The sequence below is a fragment of the Podarcis erhardii genome (genome assembly GCF_964252035.2).
Source record: "Podarcis erhardii genome assembly, chromosome: W".
Lineage (NCBI taxonomy): Eukaryota > Metazoa > Chordata > Lepidosauria > Squamata > Lacertidae > Podarcis > Podarcis erhardii.
The window spans coordinates 2382950-2392129 of NC_138506.1; the positions used below are offsets into that span (position 1 = coordinate 2382950).

General features: G+C 47.9%; 1 long non-coding RNA gene across 1 annotated transcript; it reads right to left on the reverse strand.

The window, feature by feature from the left end:
- Positions 1–1629: 1629 nt before the first annotated feature.
- LOC309333134 lies at positions 1630–4710 on the reverse strand. Its single transcript, XR_014152405.1, has 3 exons — positions 4680–4710; positions 3274–3382; positions 1630–2037 (listed from the first exon to the last, which is right to left on the reverse strand). It is a non-coding gene; the product is annotated as an uncharacterized lncRNA (long non-coding RNA).
- Between the last annotated feature and the right edge of the window lie 4470 nt (positions 4711–9180).

A 9180-nucleotide genomic window follows, 5' to 3' on the forward strand; every position in this document is an offset into this window, starting at 1 on the left:
CAGTGTGGTGTAGTGGTTAAGAGCGGTGGACTCGTAATCTGGGGAACCGGGTTCGCTTCCCTGCTCCTCCACCTGCAGCTGCTGGGTGACCTTGGGCTAGTCACACTTCTCCGAAGTCTCTCAGCCCCACTCACCTCACAGAGTGTTTGTTGTGGGGGAGGAAGGGAAAGGAGATTGTTGGCCGCTTTGAGACTCCTTAGGGTAGTGAGAAAGCGGGATATCAAATCCAAACTCTTCTTCTTCTGCTATCCCCTCAGTGTGTCCCACGCTCTGCCTGGTCTGCCTAACAACGTACCTGAAAGTGAACTTGCTAAAAGCAGTATTCACAGAGCCACTTCCCCAGGTGCAGTCTAAGAGATGCCACCTTCCATCAATGCGGACAGCATTCCAGGCATGGTCGCTCTTCCCCTTTACGCTGCAGCTGCCTATCAAATACTGGCACTGTATCCCTGCAATCCTGAGAGGGGAAGGAAGGAAGGAAGGAACAGTGTTGCTACCAAGAGGACAAGTGGTTGCTTTCACCGCTTTGATAGGCTGGAGTGGCCGTCCTTCATTTTGCTGGATCAGAGAAAACAGCAATCAGGTTCTCCACAGATTCTCATTTGCTCCAATTTGGCAGGAAAACACAAGTTTTCCTGGGATGAAACAACAACAACAACATTTGGACACGGACCTGGAAAGCCAGGACCTGAGCCTATAAAGCACAGAGCAAAGGTAAGTATGGATGAGGAACTAAGTCACACAGGGAAGAGACCCATTAAATTCAAGTAATTTTTAAGTCTATGGATTCCAGTGGGTCTACTCAATTCAATGCAGCCCTATATATGCAAGTTTGCTTCAGGATCATTCACAGTGTGGGCATTCCTCCACTTACATGGTGGGTCATGTTCCGGAACCCCATGCACATAAGCAAAAATTGTGTAAGTAGGGTAAAGGTAAAGGTAAAGGTAAAGGTAAAGGTAAAGGTAAAGGTAAAGGTAAAGGTAAAGGTAAAGGTAAAGGTAAAGGTAAAGGTAAAGGTAAAGGTAAAGGTAAAGGTAAAGGTAAAGGTAAAGGTAAAGGACAAGGACCCCTGAAAGGTAAGTCCAGTCACAGACAACTCTGGGGTTGCGGCACTCATCTCACTTTACAGGCCGAGGGAGCCGGCGTTTGTCCGCAGACAGTTTTTCCGGGTCATGTGGCCAGCCTGACAAAGCCGCCTCTGGCGCAACAGAACACCGAAACCAGAGCAGCGCACGGAAACGCCGTTTACCTTCCCGCCGGAGTGGTACCTATTTATCTACTTGCACTTTTTGGCATGTTTTCGAACTGCTAGGTTGGCAGGAGCTGGGACTGAGCAACGGAAGCTCACCCCGTCGTGGGGATTTGAACCGCCGACCTTCTGATCGGCAAGCCCAAGAGGCTCAGTGGTTTAGACCACAGCGCCACCCGTGCCCCTCTGTAAGTAGGGAGCACACACTTTAAAAAGCTCATTTTTTCCTGCTCTCTCTCCCCACAACACTCTTTTCAACTAGAGTTGAAGCTCTGGAGCTGGCTGGAGGACCTGTGGAAAAGCAGCAGCAGCTGCCATGCTGTGACGTGTGTCAGCTCCTAGGTGGGGAGGCTGAGCAGCCTAAACAAAGCCCCACTGTGCCTCCGTTCTCTTTGGGGCTTCCTCCGCTCCCACTGAAGTCCTCTTTGGGTTCTGGCGAGGGTCTCCTCATGAGCCATGAGGACTCTCCAGCTCTCTCCCGCCATTTTCTGCTTAGAATCTATTGATTTACTTATTTCCGAGGGCTGTCACATGCGAGTTGATCACGCCTAAGCATGGAGATAGCTGCCTAGGGCAAGGGGTGGGGAACCTGTGGCTCTCCAGATCTCCTATCGCTACAGCCAAGTAACAACCACTTGCCATGATGGCTGGAGCCAACAGAAGTTACCTGCACATTTCTTGAAAGAGTCGAGCATATCCGCCGCAAATAGCCTTTCCTGACTGAAGGACATCAGCTGGTTTAAATGACACCTTGTCCAGGTTATAGCAGCCTTCCACATCATATTCTGTAGAAATAAAGACAATGAGCACCCATTCTGATTTGCTTGTGGGGTGGCAACACTTTGCAACACTTTCCATTGTGTTTCTCAATATCTTTCCTGGTTGCCAAAATCTGATTGGGGGGTGGGGTGGCTTGTCTTGCAAGAGCTCCAAATGAACTGTTGATTGCACAACATGAATTTGCCCATATGTGATTGAATCGCACCTCAAAAGAGAAAGTCTGGAAGCACTCGTAAATCTGCTTTGTGTAGACCCAGGGTCTTGTTGCCAAATAAAAATGCACACTGGTGCAAGGGTTAGGAGTCGGGAGACACCTCCTCTCCTCCCGTGCTGCGACCTTTACTTTATTTTGACAAAGTAATAAGAATAAATAAATAAGAATAAAAATGTGCACCCCACCAGCGAGACCATTCCATTGTAACTATCCAACCTCCCAAAATTTCAACACCTCTAGCGATGGTTTGACCCCTTTCCGTTGTAACAGTACAAATTCTACAAACACCCTCCATATCTCCTCAAAATCATTCCTCCTGCATATTCCCCGTCTTACCTTAATGGCACATGTTCATTTATCATTAATAGCTATATATCCCACACCTCTTCATACCATTTTTCCATTTTATATTCTGCTTGCCCCTTCCACTTGCTAGCTATCATAATTCGTGCAGCTTTCAATAAATTTGTGAGCGAGTCCGTCATAGCCTGCAAACCTTCCACCCCATTGTAAATTGATAATAATGCTACCGCGGCACTTTCAGTGAGCTTTAACCCAGTGATTTCTGTTATCAATGAGCACCTCCTGGTCCCTTCTGAGATTCATGGCTGAACAGAGATCCCAGTCAAGCTCTGTGTGAGCCAAACACCAAATCACTGATCCACACAGGTTACAATCCAGAATCCTTTGTGCAAATGGAGCTGACATGACTGGCTATGAAATGGTGAAAATGCCCGAGACAGCTGCAAAGAAGCCATGCTCGGAGTAGACCCACTAAATTTAATGTCCATGAGTTACTTGCATCCATTGATTTCAGCCGGTCTACTCTGAATATAACTTGCTTTGATATGACCTTACGTGTCCATCTTCCTTGGCTGGCAATCACTGGACTGGGTGTCTGCTAAAGAACTCTGCTACAGAGCTGGATTCATGGGCACAGGGCAGTGACAAAGGCTGATCTTTTAATACCGGAAGTTGTCAGAGGCAAGGGGACTCAAGTATGCAGAAAGGTGGTACCCCCACCTACCTATATGGTGGCAGATCCACATCCAAATGGCTCGCACTTTCTCCAGGTCACTGTGGGCTTTTTGGAGCAAGACACTCACCAGGTTTTTCACGCTATTCCTGACATTCACCTGTTTCACAGAAGGTAAATAGACTTGGAAGCAGTTAATATGGACGAGGGGGTACCAGTTCCTTTCTTCTACCTAAGTCTACTTGTTTAAAGAAATTTTAGGGTGCAATCCTGCGTGCACTTACAAGAGTGTCTCTTGCTGAATTCACTGGGATTGCACAGTTAGTCGATTAAGTGTATGTGTTTTATTTGACTGATCAATCAAAGAATTTATTATACTTGCCAAAAATGTACCCTTGGGGGGGGGGGGAGTTGTTCTGAAGGGAGACGCATGATTAACCTTTCCTTTTTCCAGGGTTCACAGACATGTTATTTCTACAATCTTCAGCTGAAACCCAAATCCTCTTTGCTACTGTCTCCCCACAAGTGCAGAGTTCCCCCATTGCTACTGGCAGAGGAACGGGGGGGGGGGGGAGCGCTCTGCATGCAGCTTCGCCACTGCCCATTGCACCTTTGGGTGGGTGGAAGTACAACTGGGGGGGGCATTCTGGGGGCAGGGAGGGACCAAGGCAACCCTGGATCCTGAGCCGGCCCTACTGTTGTCACTTGACAGCACTGGGGGAAACCCAGGGCTGATTACTGCACCAGTATATTAATTTTATGCCAGTTTAATTCTGGCGAGGCCCCCCCAGAGATTCCTGGGAGTTGTGGTTTGGCAAGGGCACTGAGAATTTTCTGTTAATGACTGCTAGCCTTGTTCACAGAAGTACAGTACTCGGAGTTCCCCGAGGAGAGGAAATAACTACCAAATCAATTTCAGTCTGTAGTATAAATACGATCGAAAGTGAATTGTGAAAGAGAGAGGAGTCGTTCAAACCCTTTCATATTGCCTATGATTGCTAGCTCTCCTCCGAATTGACTTTGGAGCTATCTCCTGAATTTTTAAAGCAACGCAATGCTGCAAAATAACTAAATATGGGTGTATATACATGCATTTAATTCACGCACGCACACAGAGAGAAAGAGAATCCTGTGGTTTGTTAAGGGTTCTAGGATTTGTAGCTCTGTGAGGGGAAAACTACAGCTCCCATAGTTCTTTTGGGGAGTTGGTGTTCTTTAAATGCATGGTGTGTGCAGCCCATGTGAATAGGTGCTCCACCGTGTTAGTTTTCTGGAAAACAGGAGCAGGGTCTTGTGACTCATGATGTTCCCAGTTCGGACCTTCCATCTGAACAGAAGTAATTGCCTCCTATCAGGAGAGGACGCTTGAAAGCACTCTCAAATTCCAAATGCACATTAAAAACCTCAGCATCCTAGCAAATTCCTTGCTGCATATATCACAATAAGAGACAGCATACCGTCTGTGCATAGGCATCCAGTTCCTTAAACTTTGCCAAGTCTATTTGTATTGATTTCTGATTGGATTTATCCCATGGATAATCTAGGAACAAAAATGGAAAAGTCATTCTTGAAACAGTGGGGAAAGGGAGGGGGAGCAAAGGATGACTATGATGTGATTTAAAGGGTTGGAATACAGGGAACCAATAGGGAATAGAGATAGGGAGCCTTTTCTGCTTCTCCCCAAGGGAAATACAGCAGCAGGGAGTAGACCAACGTTGCTCTGCTTAAAAGGACACAGACAGAAGGACGGAGAGGGAGAATGCTGAACCAGGTAGGATTTTGATCTGATCTTGCAAGACCATTTTGAGTACAGTACACAAGGCGTATGGCATGGTTTGCACTTCCCACTGGAAGAGCTGGTACCTCCTTAGAGAAGCCCTCTTTGCACCAAACATCTGGCTTTGATAGGAATCCCTTAATCCCAGCTGCAAATTTCACTGCATCCGTCTGCAATATGCATTCAGCAGAACGCCAACTGCAAGCTCATTTCAGAAACTATAATGGTAGCATAACAAGAACACAAACAGGGCTGCTTGAGGTGAGGGAGAAAATGTACCCACCCACCCACATGCCACATATTGAAGCTCCAGCCTTAGAGGAAAAAAATATAGTGCAGCTTTTCCCCCCAGCCAGAACTCACTGGAACTGAGTTCTGGCACCTCTCCGGTTGGTGCCATTGCCATTGTAAAAGAACAAGGGAAGCGTTCGTGGTGAGTTCTGGCACCTCTTTTTCTAGAAAAATAACACTGAGCGCAGTTAATTTTCACCATTCAAGCCTTGTTCCCAGGATATCCCAAGAGGTGGGTGCAGAGATGTAGCTGGGGGGGGGGAGGGGGGCACTGGGTGCCACACCACAGGGGGCAGCACTTCCCGCGGGGCCAGAAGCGCGCCCGAGCCACGCATCTCTCCTGGGAGTGACGTGGTGGCTTGGGCCCCTGAGCGGCTAGCTACGCCACTGGGTGGTTGAGTGACGGGCTCATAAAATGATTTCCTAAGATACGCAGCACTACTAAGTAGTATTAATATATACAGCAGGTGTAGGGGATCTTTGGCCCTCCAGATGCTGGGGAACTACAGCTCCCATAATCCCTGGCCATGCTTGCTGGGACTAACAGGTGTTGTCACCCAACAACATCTGGAGGGCCAAAGGTTCCCTGCAGCTGACACAGAGGATCCAGATCAATAGCCATACATAAGCTTCTATTTACCATACAGATCTTCTTCCTGAGGCAGCATTGATGCTTGTACTCCTCCCATCCTGAAAGCCTACTTGAAAGGCGCTCCTTGGAGGAACAGTTAAGTGCTTCGAGCCAGGAATGAAATGGCCAACTGGAGGGATGAGGGAAGAGCATGGCTTGATCTGGGTTTATCAAACCCTTGCTTGGAGACCTTGGCATTAGGAGACGAGTAGCAGGAAGAGCATCCATGAAGACAAAACAAAGGGGGAAAGCATAACATGTTTGAGCAAACCAGCGCTGGAGTGTGTCAAAGTTCCCTGCGTGGGGAAGCGCAGATACAGAAGGTGTCCCCATTGCTCATTTCCTCTCCCCTCCTGTGGTTTCCAGCAACTGGTATTCAGAAGCATTTCTGCCTCCAACTGTGAAGGCAGAGCATAGCCATCAATGCTAGTAGCCATTGATAGCCCTCTCCTCCAAGGACGTGTCTAATGCTCTTTTAAAGCCATCGATGTTTCGAGGCCTTCACTGTCTCTTGTGGGAACAAGTTCCATAGTTTAACTATGTGCTCCATGAAAAAGAATATATATTTAGTAATTAGATGCTTCTTTTAGGTTAGCTATCAGACGCATCAGCCTTGTTAGAATTTCTATTTCGCTGCCAGGCCCCCACCCTATTTCTTGAAGCATCTAGATAGAAGCTTGTGCCAGCTTCCTCAGGTTGGCAATCTCCAGCTAGGCTGAATAGGTGGGAAACTTTTGGACTTTGTGTGCCAGATCCTTATTGGGATCTGTATCTTGGGTCAAAATCCCTTTCACTACCAACAAAGAGACATCAGGCCTAAAAGGGAGGAGGGAAAGAGCCTAATATCACTACAGTCTTGGAGAGTCTCCCCCTTTTAGGACTGCAGTGAGATCAGGCTTAAAGGAAGGAGGGGAAGCCTTCGGGAGCCCCCACCTCTCTCTTGAAGAGCTCAGCAAGCTTGGGCTTCATAGGGAAGGGAAGAAACCTCTCCCTCCTTTTTTAGTGCTCAGAAGGATTGCCCCCTCTTCTGAAGGGATGGGCAATTCTACTTAGTACTGAGTATTGGCTCGCCAAAGAGCTCTCTGCCAGGAGTGCCATGGCTCAGCCCAACTGAATGGGATGTAGCTTGGAAGTTTAGAAAGCCAATTCAGGATCCTCTGAAGAAATGCAGAAACCAGGGACCCATTGCTAAGCAGGATGGCTCCCCCTTCATATCGACGCAGAACATCCCGAAGGCTTCCCCTCCTTCCTTTAAGCCTGATCTCACTGCAGTCCTAAAAGGGGGAGACTCTCCAAGACTGCACACAAAGTCCAAAAGTTTCCCACCTATTCAGCCTAGCTGGAGATTGCCAACCTGAGGAAGCTGGCACAAGCTTCTATCTAGATGCTTCAAGAAATAGGGTGGGGGCCTGGCAGCGAAATAGAAATTCTAACAAGGCTGATGCGTCTGATAGCTAACCTAAAAGAAGCATCTAATTACTAAATATATATTCTTTTTCATGGAGCACATAGTTAAACTATGGAACTTGTTCCCACAAGAGACAGTGAAGGCCTCGAAACATCGATGGCTTTAAAAGAGCATTAGACACGTCCTTGGAGGAGAGGGCTATCAATGGCTACTAGCATTGATGGCTATGCTCTGCCTTCACAGTTGGAGGCAGAAATGCTTCTGAATACCAGTTGCTGGAAACCACAGGAGGGGAGAGGAAATGAGCAATGGGGACACCTTCTGTATCTGCGCTTCCCCACGCAGGGAACTTTGACACACTCCAGCGCTGGTTTGCTCAAACATGTTATGCTTTCCCCCTTTGTTTTGTCTTCATGGATGCTCTTCCTGCTACTCGTCTCCTAATGCCAAGGTCTCCAAGCAAGGGTTTGATAAACCCAGATCAAGCCATGCTCTTCCCTCATCCCTCCAGTTGGCCATTTCATTCCTGGCTCGAAGCACTTAACTGTTCCTCCAAGGAGCGCCTTTCAAGTAGGCTTTCAGGATGGGAGGAGTACAAGCATCAATGCTGCCTCAGGAAGAAGATCTGTATGGTAAATAGAAGCTTATGTATGGCTATTGATCTGGATCCTCTGTGTCAGCTGCAGGGAACCTTTGGCCCTCCAGATGTTGTTGGGTGACAACACCTGTTAGTCCCAGCAAGCATGGCCAGGGATTATGGGAGCTGTAGTTCCCCAGCATCTGGAGGGCCAAAGATCCCCTACACCTGCTGTATATATTAATACTACTTAGTAGTGCTGCGTATCTTAGGAAATCATTTTATGAGCCCGTCACTCAACCACCCAGTGGCGTAGCTAGCCGCTCAGGGGCCCAAGCCACCACGTCACTCCCAGGAGAGATGCGTGGCTCGGGCGCGCTTCTGGCCCCGCGGGAAGTGCTGCCCCCTGTGGTGTGGCACCCAGTGCCCCCCTCCCCCCCCCAGCTACATCTCTGCACCCACCTCTTGGGATATCCTGGGAACAAGGCTTGAATGGTGAAAATTAACTGCGCTCAGTGTTATTTTTCTAGAAAAAGAGGTGCCAGAACTCACCACGAACGCTTCCCTTGTTCTTTTACAATGGCAATGGCACCAACCGGAGAGGTGCCAGAACTCAGTTCCAGTGAGTTCTGGCTGGGGGGAAAAGCTGCACTATATTTTTTTCCTCTAAGGCTGGAGCTTCAATATGTGGCATGTGGGTGGGTGGGTACATTTTCTCCCTCACCTCAAGCAGCCCTGTTTGTGTTCTTGTTATGCTACCATTATAGTTCCTGAAATGAGCTTGCAGTTGGCGTTCTGCTGAATGCATATTGCAGACGGATGCAGTGAAATTTGCAGCTGGGATTAAGGGATTCCTATCAAAGCCAGATGTTTGGTGCAAAGAGGGCTTCTCTAAGGAGGTACCAGCTCTTCCAGTGGGAAGTGCAAACCATGCCATACGCCTTGTGTACTGTACTCAAAATGGTCTTGCAAGATCAGATCAAAATCCTACCTGGTTCAGCATTCTCCCTCTCCGTCCTTCTGTCTGTGTCCTTTTAAGCAGAGCAACGTTGGTCTACTCCCTGCTGCTGTATTTCCCTTGGGGAGAAGCAGAAAAGGCTCCCTATCTCTATTCCCTATTGGTTCCCTGTATTCCAACCCTTTAAATCACATCATAGTCATCCTTTGCTCCCCCTCCCTTTCCCCACTGTTTCAAGAATGACTTTTCCATTTTTGTTCCTAGATTATCCATGGGATAAATCCAATCAGAAATCAATACAAATAGACTTGGCAAA